We start from the raw sequence: 23,316 nt of genomic DNA on the forward strand, positions 1-23,316 counted from the left end.
AACATACACAAAAAAGTTAAAGAATTAAGATTATAATAAATAAAGCAAAAGGGCAAACATCCTAAATAGTGGATTATATTTATCGCAATATATTTTCTTGCACGAACAACTATATATTGCACTTTCAAGAGGGATATCAAGATCGACAACAAGAATTTTGGTTAAGGCAGAACAATCAAAGAATTAGGAGGAAACATACACAATTTTGTTTTTTAAAGAATTAGGATTAGAATAAATAAAGCAAAAGGGAAAACATCCTAAATATTGGATTATATTTATCGCTATTTTCTTGCTCGAACAACTGTATATTGCACTTTCAAGTGGGATATCAAGATCGACAACAGGAATTTTGGTTAAGGCAGAACAATCAAAGAATTAGGAGGAAACATACACGAAAAAATTATTGTCCACAAATAAGTGTTTGTTAAGATACCATCGCATTAAATACTTTTAAATTATAATACATAATTATCTAACTAACATGACAAAATTGATCATTTGTGTAAGTTTTGATGATGTCCTTTTATTTTAAATTCATGTATTATGCTAATGTAATAATATTTTCGGCATTTAGATGATTGTTGTATTATTATACATAAAGTTTCTCTTATTAATTAAATTTTATTGTTCTTTCATATAAATAAATATTTAAATCATCATGTGCCATTATTAACGTGCAACGCACGTTCATAGATACTAGTATATATATAGTATATGTGTGTGTATACCTGTGTATAATTAATGTTTAATCTAAATTGTAAACAAAACTTGTGTAGCCAATTATTATCATTCAGTTTATAATCCTTGGTGAAGGTATAAAATCAGGTTACCCCAAATTCTTACGAACTTGATGTAGTAAAATATACCAAACATGACAACATTATAGTAGGAAAAAAATAATTATTATACCAATAGCATGTTATTAAATGACCAAATATATACCAATAGTTTCAGTACCATCTAAGGTAAGCATTCATTTTACAATACAAATTTATAGTAGGGCCCACTTAGCGTAATGTTAACACTTCTGTTCTAGTAGAACTACTAACCAATTTCTCCAAGCTAAAATATTGTTTCTCTCTGGGATGTATATAACATTTTAATTTTTAAATGAGAGCACAAAAACTCAGCTTGTCAAAATCACTGAGTACACTCGTACCATAGTTTAAGCTTCCGTTTAGACATAGATTCTTTATTTTTTTCAAAACAATTAATTTGTTCATTGAATTTGATCACTTTTAAAAAAAAAAAAATTGAAGATAGATTTTCAAGTGCCAAAAACTTATTTGGCTCAGTTTTTGGGTAAAAAGATTTCTTCCGGTCACAAAACTAAACATTTTTCAAGTAAAATATATATTCAAATACAACTTCAACTTTCAAAAATTATTTTTCAGTATAACTTCAAATTTTATTTTTTAAGTTTCAACCAAATTTATATCTAAACGGGTACTTAAAATTGAGACAGCGTGACATACCTTACAAGAGCAGACCTTTAAGTCAAGAACACCCATTTCCTATTTAATCTTTTCTAGATTGCGGATAGAAGAAATTGAAACTTAACTTAGAGAAGAAGAGTTTGTCCTAGCTTTAGGTTACATCGTGCTGTAATGATAACGTGTTAAGAAATAAAAATAATATAACAAAAACTAAGTAATTAACAAGATCTGCTGCAATATGAATATCAACGATAATATTGTGAGGATTTTATCATTGCTGAAGAGACTTTTATCATTGCTCTTTCAAGTGTATCCTAAACATATACTTCCATCCGTAACAAGTGACCTTTTGGACTTTGGCACACCCCTTAATAAAATACTAATTCTTAAAAATTTAAATAAGTATTTTGACTAAATTATCTTTAATTAAAATTTACATATTGTTAACTTGACACATTAAAATATGTAAATAAGGATAAATTTAAAAAATTAAAATTAATTCGTTCTTGATTATATAAAAAAAAATAATATTTTGAACCAAAATAAAAAGATTAAAAGATCACTGAATAAGACATATTTATATGCATAGGAGATTAGAAATTTGTGGTGGAGATTTAGAAGACGTGGGTAGAGATGGGCACACAACCATAAAAATCATTTATAGCATGGGCACCCACCGTAGGGCCCTTCCATGTACTGCGCACATTCAATTATTTAGGAGTAGGGTTGTCAAATTTGGCTGGCCAAATGACCTCTCCAAATAGTTCAAGATTGGGCTAGTGAATGATACAATTATTTATTGAGCTCAGTTTGTCTTGATCTAACATATTTTAACTCATTTTAAATTGAGTTATTTTTTAGTCTAAATTGATCCATGAGTAACTTTGTCAAAATATCTTAGAGATAATTTTTTTTTGATATTTTATATATGACCATAACAAAAGAAAAAAAAGTCATATTTAGTAATTATACAATTCATAAAAAATAACACATATTAAGTAAAACTTGATAAAAGTTAGGCGGGTTGGGCTATGACCCAAATTTTAGCTCATCCTTACCAAACACATCTTAGCTCAAATAAAATGACCCGCTTAATTATTGATTCAATATGTTTTGACCCGCCCATTTGACACCCCTATTTAGGGGTATTGACTCAAACAAAAAAAGTCTTTTATTTTTTTTATGGGGGGTTTTCAAATAAGTACAAAAATCGGATAATATTTATCCTGTTTTTGCTAGGTTTTGGGATTTACTAAAAAAAGGATAGTTTTTGTAAAATATATATATATATATATATATATATATATATATATATATATATATATATATATATATATATATATATATATATTCGGTCGAAACATTCAACTTATATATAATTTTCATATAACTTTTTGTTGTATAAATCCAGTCAAAACATTTAACTTTATATACAACTTGCATATGAAATTTTTATTGTATAAAATATTGGTTAAAACTTACAACTTACATACAACTTACATAGAACTTGCATATATACAACTTATTTATATTTTTCTCTTCGATTTTTAATTTAAAATTCTAACCAAAAGCAACTCTAACTTTTACTAAACTCTCTCAAAATTAAGATATAAATTCCAAAGGGTATTCTCAATTATTTGCAACATTACAAAATTCAAACAAATAACAATTTCCCAAAATCTAAATTTATCATATTGGGATATGAGTTCAATTAATTGATTAATATTTGTGTCCTTTTCTAGATTTTGTATTCAGTCTAGGGGTGTGAATTATGTCTGATCTTATGATTTTGGGTACTAAAATTCATCACTAATATATATTTTCGGCTTGGGTTTGCTTGGCGAGAGAGATATATAGAAAGAAAATGAGAAATATTGGAGCCTAAAATGCGAAAAAATAGGAGGAAACTACACAATCTGCTTATGAGGCACAAACTAATTACCTATTTTTGCCCATTTAAGAATTAATTATAATTTCTACCTATTCATCAAAATCTATTTTTGCCGGCTACCCATTCCTTTTTTTTGCTAGAATTTATTTTCTTCAGCATACCAAACCGTGCATATTTCTTTTTAACTAAACCCACAATTTTCTCTTTGTGAAGAAAGTATGAAATCTAATTTTAATTATCCGTTACTGTCCATTCTAATTTGTCTTACCATGTGTACCTATGCAATCTAAAGTATTTACCCAACTATCTATTTTCAAAATACTTTCCTTTCAAATCCCGGATCACGTGAAACTTCATTAATTGCCCCAACCTATTTTTTCTTTTATTGTCTTCTCAAATATAAATAAATATTTTTCTTCTATCTTTCTCATTTCATAATAGGATCTACGTGTCCATTGAATATTTTTTATTAATTTATTCTCCATTTCAAAATGGCATATAGTATATTATTATAACATATCTAAATTTTAGTAAAATCGATGACGCACAAAATTGAGTTAATTAGATTATGTGACAACTGATATTATTTCAGTTTAATAATTGAATTAAAAAAAATTAAACTCTTTGCGTACAACTGTATACCCTATTGGTATATCTATATACTATACTAGTATTGTATGTTAGTTGGAACCTTTTTTGGTTGTATTAGCTACATTTAATTGGTACACTGTTTGATTGTTCTTTAGTAATAGTAGAATAATACAATATCTTGAATTTTTTTAATTTTCCTTTATGCATATGTATTATGTAATCATTTTGATTTTTTCTTTATGCGTTTGTGTTCACGACCCAATTTTTTGACTCCGTCTGGGTATCGTGATGGCACCTAGTCTTAGGGACTAGGTAAGCCTAACAATAATTAAAATAATATTATTTAAATAGAATCTCCTAAAATTCCCAAAATCGATAGTACAAGTCATAAGCTTTACAGAGTATTTGCTAGAAAACTTCTAAATACAACTATCTAGAAATAAGAATAAACAGTGCAAAACGAAAAGTTGAAGGTGACTCCGAAGCCTGCGAACGCAGCAACAAGTTTACCTTGAGTCTCCACAGCAACAGTCCACACAGATAGCTAACGACCAAGTACCTAGATCTGCACAAAAAAAATATGCAGAAGAGTAGCATGAGCACACTACAGCGGTGCCCAGTAAGTATCAAGACTAACCTCGATGAAGTAGTGACGAGGACTAGTCAAGACACCCACTGGTCTAATAAACTGAACAAGTATAAGTATAGGGATGACAGAATATGACATCTATCTTAGAACCCGGTGATATGGCTAACGACATAGCAACTGCAATAAGGAAGGAAAACAGCAAGTAACAGCGGAACACCACAATAAGACACAGAAGAATGAACGAAAACATAACCCAATCCAAAAATCTCAATACAGTAAAGGCAAGCAGTAACTCAGCAGCTGCAATAGTTTTCACATCAGGTCTCAGCCAACAACCCCAATAAATTCGTCAAATCCTTCAAGTGTAAATTTTCACCCGTAAGTTTTAAAATTGAGATCTTTAGAATATAATCCTTTCCAATAAGAAATTTTTTTAAAATATACTTCCTTCAAACATAGTTCTTCAAATATATTTTTGAAAAGTTTTCAAATAATTACCCTTCAAACATAACTCTTTCAAGATAAATACTTTTCAAGTATAACCCTTTCAAATAAATATCTTCAAATATAGTTCCTTCGAGATAAATACTTTTCAAATATAAACTTTTCAAATAATTAGCCTTAAAACATAGTTCTTTCAAGATAAATATTTTTCAAGTATAACCCTTTCAAATAAATATCTTCAAATATAGTTCCTTCGAGATAAATACTTTTCAAATATAAACTTTTCAAATAATATCCTTCGAGTATAAGTCACCCTGTGACACCTAAGCATGGAAGATTTGCAGCTCTGAACACAGATATAACCACAGGAAAAATCTATCGGAATACCGTCCAGTAATCCCAAAATAAATATGCAGTGCTGGGGGATCTCCCGGAATACGTCCGTAGTCCCAAAGTAAATATGCAAGATAGGGAAATCTTCCGAAATACGTCCGTAGTCCCAATTTAAATATGCAGTGCTGGGGGATCTTCTGAAATACGTCCGTAGTCCCAAAGTAAATATGCAAGACAGGGGGATCTCCCGGAATACGTCCGTAGTCCCAATTTAAATATGCAGTGATGGGGGATCTCCCGAAATACGTCCGTAGTCTTAATTTAAATATGCAGTGCTGGGAGATCTCCCGGAATACGTCCGCAGTCCCAATTTAAATATGCAGCACAAACAACAGAGATAACAACTATAACACGATAGAAACCTCGTAAATCACCACAACGAGTACAAAAGCAACAATGACAAATGCAAAGTACGGCGAACAAATCAACTCAAGAATTTAAATCACAATAACGGTATAACTCATTCGCAAGGAATAACCACAGTAAAGAATGTTAGGCACAAGGAGCACAGCTTAACAAGGAAAAATAAAACAAAAATGTAGCAACGATTCCATAATATTCAAGTCAACAATAAGAAACCAACACGAGTCAAATAGTTCCAATTAAGATTAAACAATTATAGGATGAGAAAATAATAATTTTAATTAAAGATAAGCAGTTATGAAAAATATAGCACAACGATAGAAGATGTAAAATCTTTGGTTAAGTCGAATAAGGGTCAAATAGACAGTAAGAGTGAATCCTAAAGCAATTATCTCTAATCAAGGCATGCAGAGTTGAAACTAGCAAATAGGAGTTCAAACGTATAAAAGAAAAACTACATCATACACGGTGAATATAAGGACATAAGAACCCTAAAAGGCCAACTTTTCACAAATAAGTCCGAGCACGCACCGTCACTTCGCGTACACAGACTACAATCAACATAAATGACTCAAATCCTAAGGGGTAGTTTCCCCCACACAAAGTTAGGCAAGATACTTACCTCGAGTCAAGCTCAATCAATCTGTAAGAATGCCCTTTCCACGAATATCCGGCCCTGGATGGCCCAAATCTAGCCAAAAGCAATTACATATCATAATTACAACAATAATAGACTCATCTAATTAACGAAATTAACATTTTAACGAAAATTCCGAAATTAACTCAAAAACGCCCGTGGGGCCCACTTCCCAGAATCGAGTCAAAGCCGTAAAATACGAAAACTCATTCACTCACGAGTCTAACCATATCAAATCTACTAAAATCCGACACCAAAATCTTGATCAAAACCCCAAATTTCAGCCTAAGAACTTTTCTCAAATTTTCACCCCAAATCCGAATTTAAATGATGCATTTGACCATAGATTAGTGGAATATAACCATAAAGGAGTTAAGAATCATTACCCAAAAACTTCCTCCAAAAATCTCTCCAAATTCCGCCTTCTACCGAGCTCTCAATCAAATTTGTGAAGTGAACTTCAAACCCTCGAATCTGCCCCTTTTCTGCCCAGTTATTCCGTATTTGCGGACCTTGGGCCGCACCTGCGGAATTTCCTTCGCAGGTGCGGAAACGATTTAAGAGGGCTGGGTCCGCTTCTGCAGAAAAAGGGCCGCACCTGCGAGTGCGCGCCTGTGGACTATTGTCCGCTTCTGCGATCTCCTCCGCGCCTGTGTGTCCTTTAGCGCATCTGTAGGCATTGCAGATGCGGCATTTCCCTTCACACCTGCGACCCCTGACCACACATCCCAAATCCGCTTCTGCGCTTGCCTCTCCGCACGTGCGATCACGTACATGTGGCCTCCCCACCGCATGTGCGAAAATGACAGATGCCTGAAGACTTCAGCAGCAACACAAATCCAACTTTTGATCCGTTAAGCACTCGAAACTCACCCGAGCCCCCCGGGACCTCAACCAAACATACCAACCAATCCTAAAATACCATACAAACTTAGTCGAGCCCTCAAATCACATCAACTAACGCTAAAATCACGAATCACCTTCCAATTCAAACTTAAAGAATTTAAAACTTCAAATTCCTACAACCGATGCTGAAACCTATCAAACCACGTCAGAATGACCTCGAATTTTGAACACAGGTCACAAATGATACTACGAACCTACAACCACTTTCAGAAATCCATTCCGAGCTCGATATCAAAATTTTCACTATCGGCTAAAATCGCCAAAAATTTAACTTTCACCAATTCAAGCCTAAATCTACTACAGACCTCCAAAACATATTCCGGACGCGCTCCTAAGCTCAAAATCACTCAACGGAGCTAATGGAGTCGACATAATTCCACTCCGGATCCGTCTTCACACAATTCTGAATACAATCCAAATTCTAAGACATAAGCTCTCATTTAGGGACTAAGTGTCCCAATCCCCTTTGAATCACCCGATAATTGAATTCAACCACGCATGCAAGTCAAGGCACATAATACGAAGCTTCTCAGGGCCTTATGCCGCTGGATGGGACTTAAATTCTCAAAACGAATGGCCGGGTCGTTACATCCTCTCCCTCTTAAACAAACGTTCGTCCTCGAACGTGCTAAGCATCGCCTCAAAGTCTTGAAATCACTGAAAGCACATATTCAACATACACCCGTGGTTGACCCCACGTCACCCCAATCCACATAAGCCTAACGACACCATCCCAACTGTAATTTTTCCCTTCTATCAACACCGATAAGCCTTAGAGTCAAAATTCTCACCTTCTATTTGTCTTCAAAAGACCCAATTCTAAATCCATAACCGACATCAGTCTCAACCAACTGTAACAACTCATGCCTATACCCACAAGGTACGACCACAAAACAAGACACACCACACATAGACCCATAATAATATTTCTGATCATAATAGTTGCCCGTAATCAAAACTATCACCGGCAATTAGCCTCATATCCATTAGAATCCTTTTCAAACCTCCACAACACTGACAACGATGCAAGAAACACGAAGACCAATTAACTATACACTCGAATCAACAAGTCACCACTAACACCACCAGGCACATACCCCGCAAGCTAAAACTCAAGGAACACCGAACGAAATTGACTGAATATGAAAAGAGAGACATATAAAAAAACTACCAAACAAGCCTGATAGGCACAACTCTCTATCAATACTAACCTACAAAATAATATAACAAAGAAAGAATTAAAGCATATGAACAATCACAAGGGTCCCATCCTGATATAACTTCCACCGAGGTACTCAGCCCGGTTCAAACATATCAAATCACATAGAATCGCGAGGGTCTCACCCTCAACTCTGAATCACAAGTCGAATACACATCATACCAATGGAAATCTTTCACTAATTCAATTCTGCCAATAAAATCACAACACTTACTAAACCCTCACCCCAGTAGAGTATCAATTCACAAATCATAACCAATTTACTCAGGAATCACATCAAACTTGCCATAAAGGACAACATGAATTCACTTCTGGTATCGAAACTTTCGATAATGAATATAAACAAATGATAGACATGGGCTACCACTCATAGAGTCTCCCAACAGGGGTAAACACCTAAACATAATACTAAGTCATGAACTCACCCATAGGTGGGACAACAAACAGGGGAACTCGCCCCGATAAGCAGAACCGAATCAAAATATGAATAGTGCCCCTTCGTAACAAATCAAAAGCCTACCTGTATGACATCATCTAGCACAGTGGCCTCAAACCTACTATATGAAACACATCAACGGGCCGGTCCTTCCCCTCTTGGACGCCCTCTACTCGCCTGAATACTCCGCTGTGATACATCTGTCCGGAGTCTAGGACAATCTCTCACCATGTGGCTGGTATCTCCACACTCGAAGCAACCTATCTGCTGACGTGGCTGTGGGAACTGTGTGGTACGGTTACTCTGAGACCCATGAGCACCTGAAACATGGTGCGAAGCCTGAAGTGCAAACTAAACTGGCTGACCCATAAAACCTCTATCATGTCGTACCCTGCCTCCAAAATAAGGACCAATAGATCTCTCCAGTCTACGAGGCCTTCTCACCTCCATGTCCTCTCTCTCCTGATCTCGCTTGTACTCTCTCTTGTGGCCTCGCCTATCTTCTCTCTCCTGATCCCACGTGCCCTCTACTCGGCGGGCGATCCCTACAACCTGCTGAAATGAAACATCTGACTCTAACTCACGAGCCATGCTGAACCGAATATCATGTCTGAGTCCCTCAATGAATCTACGGACACGCTCTCTAACTGTGGCAACCAAAGCAGGTGCATGCCTGGCCAAATTACTGAATCTCACGGCATACTCTGACACTGACATAGTGCTCTGGCGCAGCTGCTCAAACTCCGTGCGCTATGCATCTCGGAGGGACTGTGGTACAAACTCTCCCAGGAACATCTCTAAAAACCGAACCCATGTAAGTGAAGTTAACTTGGCTGGGCTACCCAACTTATATGCCCGCCACCACTGGTAAGCCGTTCCCCTGAGCTGGAACGTAGTAAAAGCAACCCCGCTCGTCTCCACAATACCCATAGTACGGAGAATGCGGTGACATTCCTCTAGAAAACCCTGTTAACTCTCTGGAGCCAAACCACTAAATGTAGGAGGGTCATATTTCTTGAACCTTGCAAGTCTAAGCTACCCTTCCTCAGATGCTGCTACCCTGGTAGATGCTTTGGATGTGGCACTTACTCCTCGTTGGCCTCTGCCTATGCCTCTAGCGATACCTGCTCCGGGAGCAGCGTCATAGATAACTGCAGCTTGTGTCCTCACCATCTGCGAGAGCATGGAATGATAAAAGTTCAAACTTCGAGATCAATAAGCTCGCACGATAGGAATGAAAGAAGTGAAATTGTCCTAATAGTTTCGTAGCCTCTCAAATATACGTACAGACGTCTCCGTACCGATCCGCAAGACTCTACTAAACTCGCTTATGACTCGTAGCACCCATGAACCTAGAGCTCTGATACCAACTTGTCACGACCCAATTTTCCCTCCGTCTGGGTATCGTGATGGCACCTAGTCTTAGGGACTAGGTAAGCCTAACAATAATTAAAACAACATTATTGAAATAGAATCTCTTAAAATTCTCAAAATCGGTAGTACAAGTCATAAGCTCTATAGAGTATTTGCTAGAAAACTTCTAAATACAACTGTCTAAAAATAAGAATAAACAGTGCAAAAGAAAAAGTTGAAGGTGACTCCGAAGCCTGCGAACGCAGCAGCAGGTTTACCTTGAGTCTCCACAGCAACAATCACAGATAGCTAGCGATCAAGTACCTGGATCTGCACAAAAAATAATGTGCAGAAGAGTAGCATGAGCACACCACAGCGGTGTCCAGTAAGTATCAAGATTAACCTCGGTGAAGTAGTGACGAGGACTAGTCAAGACACCCACTGGTCTAATAAACTGAACAAGTATAAGTATAGGGATGACAGAACATGACATCTATCTTAGGACCCCGCGATATGGCTAACGACATAGCAACTGCAATAAGGAAGGAAAACAGCAAGTAACAGCGGAACACCAGAATAAGACACAGAAGAATGAACGAAAACATAACCCAATCCAAAAATCTCAATACAGTAAAGGCAAGTAGTAACTCAGCAGCTGCAATAGTTTTCACATCAGGTCTCAGCTAACAACCCCAATAAATTAGTCAAATCCTTCAAGTGTAAACTTTCACCCGTAAGTTTTTAAATTGAGGTCTTTAAAATATAATCCTTTCCAATAGGAAATTATTTTTGAAATATACTTCCTTCAAACATAGTTCTTCAAATATATTTTTGAAATGTTTTCAAATAATTAGTCTTCAAACATAGCTCTTTCAAGATAAATACTTTTCAAGTATAACCCTTTCAAATAAATATCTTCAAATATAGTTCCTTCGAGATAAATACTTTTCAAATATAAACTTTTCAAATAATTAGCCTTAAAACATAGTTCTTTCAAGATAAATATTTTCCAAGTATAACCCTTTCAAATAAATATCTTCAAATATAGTTCCTTCGAGATAAATACTTTTCAAATATAAACTTTTCAAATAATATCCTTCGAGTATAAGTCACCCTGTGACACTTAAGCATGGAAGATTTGCAGCTCTGAACACAGATATAACCACAGGGGAAATTTATCGGAATACCGTCCCGTAATCCCAAAATAAATATACAGTGCTGGGGGATCTCTCGGAATACGTCCGTAGTCCCAAAGTAAATATGCAAGACAGGGGGATCTCTCGGAATACGTCCGTAGTCCCAATTTAAATATGCAGTATTGGGGGATCTCCCGGAATACATCCGTAGTCCCAAAGTAAATATGCAAGATAGGAGGATCTCCCAGAACACGTCCGTAGTCCCAACTTAAATATGCAGTGCTGGGGGATCTCTCGGAATACGTCCGTAGTACCAATTTAAATATGCAGTGTTGGGGGATCTCTCGGAATACATCTGTAGTTCCAATTTAAATATGCAGCCAAAACAACAGAGATAACAACTATAACACGACAGAAACCTCGTAAATCACCACAACGAGTACAAAAGCAACAATGACAAATGCAAAGTACGACGAGCAAATCAACTCAAGAATTTAAATCACAATAACGGTATAACTCATTCACAAGGAATAACCACAGTAAAGAATGTTAGGCCCAAGGAGCACAGCTTAACAAGGGAAAACAAAACAAAAATATAGCAACGATTCCACAATATTCAAGTCAACAATAAGAAGCCAACACGAGTCAAATATTTTCAATTAAGATTAAACAATTATAGGATGAGAAAATAATGATTTCAATTAAAGATAAGCAGTTATGAAAAATATAGCACAACGATAGAGGAGGTAAAATCTTTGGTTAAGTCGAATAAGGGTCAAATAGACAGTAAGAGTGAACCTTAAAGTAATTATCTCTAATCAAGGCATGTAAAGGTGAAACTAGCAAATAGGAGTTCAAAAGTATAAAAGAAAAACCACATCATACACGGTGAATATAAGGACATAAGAACCCTAAAATGCCAACTTTTCATAAATAAGTCCGAGCACGCACTCCTCACCTCGCGTACACAGACTACAATCAACATAGATGAATCAAATCCTAAGGGGTAGTTTCCCCCACACAAGATTAGGCAAGATACTTACCTCGAGTCAAGCTCAATCAATCCGTAAGAATGACCTTTCCACGAATATCTGGCTCTGTATGGCCCAAATCTAGCCAAAAGCAATTACATATCTTAATTACAATAATAATAGACTCATATAATTAACGAAATCAATATTTTAACGAAAATTCTGAAATTAACTCAAAATCGCCAGTGGGGTCCACTTTTCAGAATCGGGTCAAAGTCGTAAAATACGAAAGCTCATTCACTCACGAGTCTAACCATATCAAATTTACTAAAATACGACACCAAAATCTAGATCAAAACCCCAAAATTCATCCTAAGAACTTTTCTCAATTTTTCACCCCAAATCTGAATTTAAACGACGCATTTGAGCATAGATTAGTGGAATATAACCATAAGGGAGTTAAGAATCATTACCCAAAACTTCCTTCGAAGATATCTCCAAATTCCTCCTTCTACCGAGCTCTCAATCAAATTTGTGAAGTGAACTTCAAACCCTCGAATCTGCCCCTTTTCTGCCTAGTTATTCCGCATCTGCGGACCTTGGGTCGCACCTGCGGAATTTTCTTCGCAGGTGCGGAAATGACTTAAGAGGGCTGGGTTCGCTTCTGCGGAAAAAGGGCCGCACCTGCGAGTGCGCGCCTGCGGACTATTGTACGCTTCTGTGATCTCCTCCGCGCCTGCGTGTCCTTTAGCGCATCTGCGGGCATCACAGATGCGGAATTTCCCTTCGCACCTGTGACCCCTGACCACACATCCCAAATCTGCTTCTGCGCTTGCCTCTCCGCATGTGCGATCACGCACCTGCGGCATCCCCACCGCAGGTGCGAAAATGACAGATGCCTGAAGATTTCAGCAACAACACAAATCCAATTTTTGATCCGTTAAGCACTCGAAACTCACCCGAGCCCCCCGGGACCTCAACCAAACATACCAACTAATCCTAAAACACCATACGAACTTAGTCGAGCCCTCAAATCACATCAACTTACCCTAAAATCATGAATCACCTTCCAATTCAAACTTAAAGAATTTGAAACTTCAAATTCCTACAACCGATGCCGAAACCTATCAAACCACGTTAGAATGACCTCGAATTTTGCACACAGGTCACAGATGACACTACGAACCTAGAGCCACTTTCGAAAATCCATTCCGAGCTCGATATCAAAATTTCCACTATCGGCCGAAATCGCCAAAAATTAACTTTCGCCAATTCAAGCCTAAATCTACTACAGACCTCCAAAATATATTTCGGATGTGCTCCTAAGAGCAAAATCACTCAACGGAGCTAACGGAGTCGACAGAATTCTACTCCGGATCCGTCTTCACACAATTCCGACTACGATCCAAATTTTAAGACTTAAGCTCTCATTTAGGGACTAAGTTTCCCAATCCCCTTTGAATCACCCGATAATTGAATTCCACCATGCATGCAAGTCAAGGCACATAATACGAAGCTGCTCAGGGCCTTATGCCGCCGGATGGAACTTAAATTCTCAAAACGAACGGCCGGGTCGTTACAGTTTATTTTATATAATAGTATTATAGTACAATATCTTAAAAGATATTATTATATTAATATGTGGTACACTATTTTTTTTTATTTTTGTCTAAGCTATCTAGTGGCAATGTCGTGTCTTACTATTTTGCTTTTCAGTGACAGACCTATTTACTAGCTATATCGTTTTTGCTTTGCATCTTTCTTCTGGATTTTATGTTGTTCCTATTTTTCCTATGATTTCTGTGGTGATACTGATATTGTATCCTTTTGTATTTTTGTCCTCTTGAGCCGAGGGACTTTTAAAAACAGCCTCTCTACCTCTTCGGGGTAGGGGTAAGGTCTACGTACACACTACCTTCCCTCCCTCCCCAGACCCCATTAATGAGATTTCACTGGGTTGTTGTTGTTGTTGTTTTAGTATAGTCATATATAGTTGCATGAAATTAATTAGTAGAACTGTATACCCTATTGGTATAATTATATGTCATATTAGTATCATATGGTAGTTGGAATATTTTTTGGTTGTTTTAGCTACATTTTAAGTGAATTCTATTCTGAAATGATTTATATGATCATATTTTACTGTGTTGGATTTTCTTGTACCTATAGACATAGACTTTGTGTATTATGTAATAGTATTTCTAGTTATATGCAGTTGGTATCATATGTTATTGAATCCATTTTTGGTTGTATTAGTTGCATTTAATTGGTACACTATTTGATTTTCTTTTAATAATAGTAATATTGTACAATATCTTGAAATACTTTATTATATTAATATGTGGTATACTCTTTTTTTTATTTTTCTCTTTATGCATGTGTGTAATGTAATAGTAGCATAGTCATATAGTTGCCGAAAATTAAACAGTAAAATTGTATACCATGTTGGTATAGTTATGTACCATATTGGTATCATATGATAGTTTGAACATTTTTTTTGGTTATTTTAGCTGCATTTTTAAGTGAATTCTATTCTGGAATTATTTATATGAACATGATTTGAAGTGCTGGGATTTATTTGTGCCAATGGACATAGATTATGTGTATTATGTAATATGTTTTATAGTTATAGGCAATTATTGAAATGACCCCATACAACTATATACCCTGTTAGTATGTGGAATGAGCAAGTTACTTTACGAATATTTAGCTCGCAATGCGAGCATGTAATTTCTCATACTCTTATTGCATCCTTTAATATTTTGGTACAATAGTATAGTCGCAGATAGTTGTAGCAATATTCTAGAGCAATCATATACTCTGTTGGTATACATGTATACCATATTAGTATCATATGGTACTAGAAGTCTTTTTTGCTACATATACTTTTATTGCATTTTTCAATATTTTGTTTTCATTTCTATTCTAACTAGTATATATGGAGATTTTATGGCCGTAGATTATGTTTTGCTCCATAACTTGTTGTGTTACTGCTAATGGTAGAGTGTATACTAATATTTGTAGGGAAGAAGATCACGGTTTGCTTGACAATCACGTGAAATTAGAAAAGGAACAAGAAATAAAAAAATAAAAAAGAAAAAAAAATAAAGAAGGAGTCAAATTTGAGTGTGAAATAAGTTATGGTAAAAATAACAATAATACGATTTGGGCAAAAATAAATGAATAAAAGAGAAAAAAGAAAAAAATAAGAAGAAAACAAGAAAAAAGAAAAGGATAAAAGAAAGGAAAAAAGGAACAAAGGAAAAAAGAAAAGAAGCATAGAAATAAAAACGAATTAGAGAAAATTCCCCACAAAAATTACTATGGGTAGAAAATATAATTAGTTTGATGGGTAGAAAAATAAATAGGTAGGTAAGGGTAAATAGTTTTATTTTGTGGGTAACTGTGTCATTCACCAAAAAAATAGAGTCGCACTCGTTACATTGTATACAATTATTAAATATAGTTATATATGTAGTTAAATTGTAATCTACATGGTAGTGGTAATTAAGTTTATAATTTTGCGCTAACAATTCTTAAAATCAACACCTAGCAAAAAAAGGACATCCCAGTGAACAATATTGGGAAGCGTGTCAGGCTAATAGAAGGAAAAACTTATTTAAAGGAAAAAAGCAATAAATTTTACAAGACAAGACAAGACAAGATTTACGTGGTTCGGTAATTTTTGCCTACTCCACTCACAAATAATAATTCTTTATTAATTGAAGAGAAAGAAGAAGTTGAGGGATGATTTACAATTGAGGAAGATGATGCCTATTTATAGAGAGAGCGTTTGCTGAAAGAAAATTTTCAGCTAATGTGAATACGAAGAGGATGTCATCGCAAATTGCGCTGTGAATTCTTCTTTCACATTTGCAGCCTGTCAACTTTGACTTTTTCACGTTTTATTTTTTGTCTTTTTCTCTTTGTCTTCAATTACAACTGCTCTAAATGCAAATTTTCTACAGCTACAATACTTAGCACCAACTTGATAGTAGTTAATTTGACTACAAGAGATAAGATCTCGGTGTAGTCAATTTCTTCCTTCTACTGAAAGCCTTTTACTACTAATCGTGCTTTGTATCTCTTCTTACCATCATGATCTTCCTTGACTCTGTACACCTACTTATTTTGCAATGTCTTCTTTCCTTTTGGTAACTTTGTAAGTATCCATGTTTTATTCTTTTGAAGAGAATTCATTTCTTCTTTCATGGCTAGCTTCCACTTATCAGAGTTTATCACCTGCATTGCTTCAACAAAATGCTCTGGTTCTCCAGCATCAGTTAAAAGTAAATAGTGGAGAGAGAGAGTTAGCCTATCTAGAGCATTCATGACTCTTTTAGATCTCCTTAATGTAGGTTCAAGAGTAACTGATCCCGAATTTGATTCAAGTCCTGACTCCAGATTTGGTTATGCATCTAATTCTATCTCTGGTTCCGGTTCTAGTTCTGATCCAAATTGCTTCTGGTTCTTCATCTTCAATTTTAGGATCAATTGTAATCCCTCTAGCTACTTCATTTTCTGATATTTTTTCTAACTCAACTGTTTCAAATGTCTATTTGTTGGTGCTGGTTGGTTATACTTCAAGATTGTCCTTGTACATTACATTTTCATTAAATGTGATATTCTTGTGTCTTAGGATCTTTCTATGTTGATCATCCCAACATCGATAACCAAAATTATCATCACCATAGACAGTAAAGAAATATTTCTTGGCTTTAGGATCAAGCTTATCTCTATCATTAGAGTTTACATACACATAAGCAACACAACCAAACGATTTCAGATGTGAGAGAGTTACATCCTTTCCTGTCCATACATCCTCAGGAATTTCAAAATTCAGCGGTACAGAGGGTCCCATGTTTATGAGGTAAGATGTCGTGTTAACAGATTCGGCCCAGAAATACTTTGGCAATCCAGAGTGTATTCTCATACTTCTGGCTCGTTCATTCAGGGTTATGTTCAACCTCTCAGCAATACCATTTTGTTCTGGTGTTCTGTGAACTGTCTTGATCATTCTGATCCCATTCTCAGAGCAGAATACTTTAAACTCTTGACTATCATACTCTCCTCCATTGTCAGAATTTAGACATTTTAACTTTAGGCGTGTCTGATTTTCAACTTCAGCTTTTCATCTTTTAAAGGTAACAAAAACATCAGATTTATTTTTCAGAAAATAACTCATACCTTTCTTGTGGATTCATCAATGAAGGTGACATAATAGCATGAGCCTCCCAAAGAAGTTACAAGAGCTAGTTCCCACTCATCTGTATGCACTAGTTCCAACTTCTCTTTCTTTGGCATCCTTCCAGCCTTTGAGAATCTAACTCTCTTTTGCTTTTCCGTAAATGCAATCTTTACACAAACCTAATTCAACATGCTTTAGATTTGGCAACTTTTCTTTGGATGCCAATAACTTCATTCCCTTCTCACTCATATGCCTGAGCCTCCGGTGCCACAGTGTTGTATCATGACCATGATCAACTATTGCTATAGTATCTCTATGTATTGTAGTTTCATACAGTGTTTTCGTCTTGAAGCCTCATGCCACAACCAAATTTCCTTTGGTTAGTTTTCATGATATGTTACTGAATACTGTTGTGTATCCTTCACTATCAATCTGACCTATAGATATCAGATTCTTTTGAGGCCAGGAACATGCCAGACATTTTGAAATTTCCATAGCGTTCCTTATGAAGTCTTTGTATAAACTTTACCTTTCCCGATAAAATCTAGAGGCTCGTCGTCTGCTAGATAAACCTCCCAGAATATTTCATAAATATAATTATGCAATAATTCTTTGCATGAGGTAGAGTGAATGGATGCACCTGAGTCTAGAATCTAAGATTTGACTAGACTATTTGCACAACAAATTAGTGCATCACCGACTTGTTCAACAATTACATTTGGTGAATTTTCATCCTCCTTCTTCTTCTTTGGTTCTCTACAGTGACTACTATAGTGACCCTTTTTATCGCAATTCCAACAAGTAATATCCTTTCGATTTTTGGATTGCCCTCTTTTCCTTGACTTTGATCTGCCACGATCATGACTTTGTCCATTTTGGTTACTTCTCCCCTTGCTTTCGGTATTAAAAACAGATCATGCAGAGTCACTTGATTCTCTTCGGCGAATATCTTTGCTTAGAACTAAGTCTCTATTATCATTTAATTTGAGTTTGATATTTTCCAATGAAATTCCAACTGTAGCTACCGTTGCAGACCAACTCTCCGGTAGAGATGATAGTAGAATCAATACCCTGACTTCATCATCAAATGTTATATTAATAAAACTCAACTGAGTTAATATTATATTAAACTCATTGATATATTCCTTGACAAATTCACCTTCTGTTATCTTTAAGTTGAACAATCGACGCATCAAATAGACTTTATTTGAAGTAGATGGCTTCTCGTACATATTTGATAGCACCTTTAACAGTCTTGTAGTGGTCTTCTCGTTAATGATGTTAACGCCATATTTTGTGTTAGCACCAAACGAATCACACCAAAATCTTGGAAATCAAATATATCCCAATTTGCTTTGGCCATAATCTCTGTTTTACCTCGGTCAGAGGTAAGTGTAATTTTCTCTATTACAAATAATCTTCTATTTGCATTTTTTAGAATTCAAAATCTTTGCTATTGTACACATCAATCTTAACCCTACCTTATTCCGATGCCATGTTTCACAAATATTTTTATGTGAATAGTGCATGTGAATAGTAACGACGAATTCTATTCCGTGTAAGAAAAAAATATGATACGACCCGATCGGTCGTTTTGGGAATTAGCGTCCCGTTTGGTGGCTTAAGGTCTTGAGAATCTTCATAATGTGTAATATGACTTGCGTGTGTGGTCGAGATTGGTTTCCAGATGATTCGAGATTTAATTAAAAGAATAATTCTTCTTTTTGAAGCTTAAATGAAAAGAATTGACCGGAGTTGGACCTTTCAGCAACGACTTCGGAATGGAATTTTTAGGGTTTCAATAGCTTTATATGGTGGTTTCGGACTTTGGCGTATGTCAGAATTTGGTTTTGGAAGTACGTAGGGTAATTCAACGCATTTTGGCAAAAATTGGAAGAGTTGGAGATTTGAAATATTTATAAGTTTGATCGAAGGTTGACTTGATTGATATCGGGTTCGATTTTCGATTCTGGAAATTAGAACAACTCCAATATGTCAATTATGACTTGTGTGCAAAATTTGAAATTATTCCGGATTTATTTGATACATTTTTGCACAAGATGTTGAATTTGGAAAACTGAAAATTCTCAAGTCCGATTCAAGGTGCAATTTGTAATTTCGGCATTGTTTGATATGATTTGAGACCTCGAGTAGGTCCGTGTTATATTACGGGACTTATTGGTATATTCGGACGAGGTTCCGAGTGACTCGGATGAGTTTCAAATGAGGTTCAGATCGTTTGGAGCCTTGTTGAAGCTGCTGGAAATTCTAGTTGATGGTACCTTCGCACTTGCGCATGAAGGGCCGGAGGTGCATGATCGCGGAAGCGTGGAATTCGTTGTAGAAGCGACCTGAGAAGGCTGTCTGGAGAGGCTCCGCAGGTGCGGAAATTTGGGGCGCAGAAGCAGCTAACATCGCAGATGCACAAATGAGGCTCGCACCTGCGAATGCGCTGGAGCTGAAGAAATGGTGCATGTGTGAGAGAGGGTTGTTGCGTGGTCACTGCAGGTGCGAGATTTTTCTCACAGAAACGAGCTCGCAGGTGCGCATATGTGCCCGCAGGTGCAAAACTGGCCAGAAACATAAAGATCGAATTTGGTCATTTATCCATTTTCGTTTTGGATTTTTGGAGCTCGGGTTTGGGCAAGTTTGGAGGAGTTATTCATGAGTTCGTCTTGGGTAAGCGTTCTATGTCCGAAAGTGGTTATATTTCATAAATCCATGGTTATATTCATAGTTTATTTCGAATTTAATTGAAAAATTTGAGAAAATTTGTGAAATCTTCTGAAAATGTAAAATGAAGCTTTGGAGGTCGAATTGTTGTTGGAATTTGTTAATTTTGGTATGGTCGAACTCATGTCGGAATGAGTGTTCGGATTTTGTGAATTTAATCGAGTTCCGAAGTGCGGGCCTGAGGTTTGACTTTTTAGTTTTAATTAAAAATCAAAACTTTATTATCCGGAATTATTTTCTATGAGTTTTATTTATGGATTGAAGTTATTTTGTTGTGATTTGAGCCGTCCGGAGATTGTTTCAAGCAAAAAGGTCATTTTAGAGTAACGTTCTAGCTTCTTTGAGGTAAGTATCTTGTCTAACTTTGTGTGGGAGAACTACCCCTTAGGATTTGAGTCATTTGTGCTAACTGTGTCATGTGAAGGCCTTGTACGCGAGGTGACGAGTTTATGCTCGGGCTCATTTGTGGAAATTTGACAGTTTAGGGCTCTTAAGTTCTTATGTTCATTAGATATGAAGTTGTTTGTCATGTTAAATCTCCCATTTACTAAATTCACCCTTACATGTCTTAATTGGAATTAATTGCTTCGCGTTCTATCCTTATTGCCGATTGAACTCTATGTGCCTTAACTGAAGTTGTTGCCTCTTTTATCGCCATGCTATCTTTCCGTAATTTTTTAACCTTAATTGAAATCATTATTTTCTCTTCCGTAATTGCTTAACCTTAATAGAAATAATTATTATCTCTTCCTCAATTGCTTAGCCTTAATGGAAGTTGATACCCATTTCATTATTGACGTATTCTTATTTGGCGTCATTGATTCATGCTATCTCTCTTGTTGTCGAATTGAACTTTCGCGGAATCATTGTTACACATTACCTCTCCCTTATTGAACTATTCTTGTGGAGACTATTATTTCCCTGTTGTGTCTTTATCTATGAGTTCGTTCTTCTGTTTCTTTATGTTTTGAAGTTCTTGTGTTGATTTACTTGTTGTATTCTCGTGTTATTATTGTCACTGTTGTATTCAGTGTTGTTGAGCTGAGGGCTATACATGGTTGTGATATTGAAACTGTTTTGAGAAAATGTTGTGGCATGTGGGCACATATTGTGAAAGTCATTTATTTGAGTTGTTATGTTTTTGGCACATGTGTTTTGTTGAGAAACTTTGTTATGTGTTTGCATGAGGTTTCTGCCGTGTGGTAGTTATTGTATTGCACGAGGTTTTCTGCCGTGCTGTTATTATTATTGATACGCATGCAGTGATAAAAGGTCTCGGTATTGCAACGCATGCAATGAGATAAGGTAGGCTTGAAACACGTGCCTAGTAGGGGAACTACTAGAAGCCATGCGGTGTGATAAGGTGGGATAAAACGCGGGATGCTATTTTAGCAAAAACAAATTCAAAATCTAAATTTAAAGTCTCCCACAGTGATATAAGAAAAGTTGTGATTCATTTCAACGATTTGAGACTATGAGGCAGTACCTTGGGAGGGCTCTTATTGTCATTCCCCTTTTCTATACACGTGTCTTGGGTTGTTGTTTTCCTTAGCATACTACTAATTATTTTCCTCCTTGATTGCACTTTTTGCTCAGTTCTATGTAGCTAACCTTGTTGTGCTGGTCGCTACTTCAAACTGCATTGATGCTTTCAATACATTGTACATTTCGCAGTGATCATTTCTTATGTGCCATTCTTTATCTCTACTGATATTTGTTGACTCGAATTATGGTAGAATACTTGCACAAGCATACACGTAGTTAAATCACCCATATCGATTTCAAAAGGTGAATCCTGACGTCATTAACCATTATACGTACTCTTGTCTACTTGCCTTCTGTGTGAGGGATGTTCTATTGGCATATGAGTCATCCGTACGGATATAAATTGTAATGTGGGCACAAGATGCCAAGTGATTAGGGTTCAATAATTGGGACCTGTGAGCTGTAATTATGAGGTTCGATACCTCGTGGAAATGCTTGAACCAATTTGGTGTGACAGTGGTTGTTCTTATTGAGTTATTGGTAGTTTTTCCTTTATTTTGATTTCACCGGACTTAGATTGTGTCCATCTTACTCTACTGCATTATTACCTGACTGCTTCTTTTTAAATATTCTTGTTATTGGTGTCGCATTACAAGTATTGTTTGGCATTCTTTATCCTGCTTAGTTGTATATTAATATTGTTTTTCTCTGTTAGTTCACCTTCACACTTGTTCAGGTTGTTTAGTCTGGTAGGTGTCTTGACTGTCTCTCGTCACTACTCTACCGGGGTTAGTCTTGATAGTTACTGGGTACCACTATGGTGTACTCATACTACGCTTCTGCACATTTTTGTGCAGATCCAGGTACCACGGTTGTTGTTGATTATTAGCTGGCTGGTCGAGCTGTGGAGACTCAAGGTAAACCTGTCGTCATGTTCGCATGCCTCAGAGTCACTTTATGATATTTTCATTGTACTGTTTAATTCTATCCCGAACAATTGCATTTAGAGATTTTTCTAGCATACTCAGTAGAGCTTATGACTTGTACTACCAATTTTGGAAACTGTAATTTCTATAAGATTTTTAATTGACCCATGTTCTAATTGACCCAATTGGCAAGCTTCGAAGCCACTGTTTCACATCATCTTTAAGTGAAAAAGGGGAATGACCTTAAATACACTGCATCTTGTGACACCCCATTGTATTGAAAGATGTTCATAATCTCCTTGATGTCCATCACATACGTGTTTGGATCTTCATTCATTTTCCCTCTGAAAGCGCAACTGTTTTGAATGGTTTGAAGCAAACCTTGCTTCAACTCAAAATTATTTGATGCAATTGGAGGTGGTCTAACACTTGACAATTCTTGATTGTAGACTGGTCTGGCATAGTCACTCAATGCTCTACCAGGACTTGGTAGCGCATTCTCGAACTGGTCTTCAATCAAGGGTCGATTTAGATTGAATCTCCGACCCCTATTGTCTTCGACAGTTTCTTCAGCGGCTCTATGGGCTGCCTCAGCAGCTATCCTGGCAGCTGCCTCTAC

The sequence above is a fragment of the Nicotiana tabacum genome, chromosome 9 (genome assembly GCF_000715075.1).
Source record: "Nicotiana tabacum cultivar K326 chromosome 9, ASM71507v2, whole genome shotgun sequence".
NCBI classification, from domain to species: Eukaryota; Viridiplantae; Streptophyta; class Magnoliopsida; order Solanales; family Solanaceae; genus Nicotiana; species Nicotiana tabacum.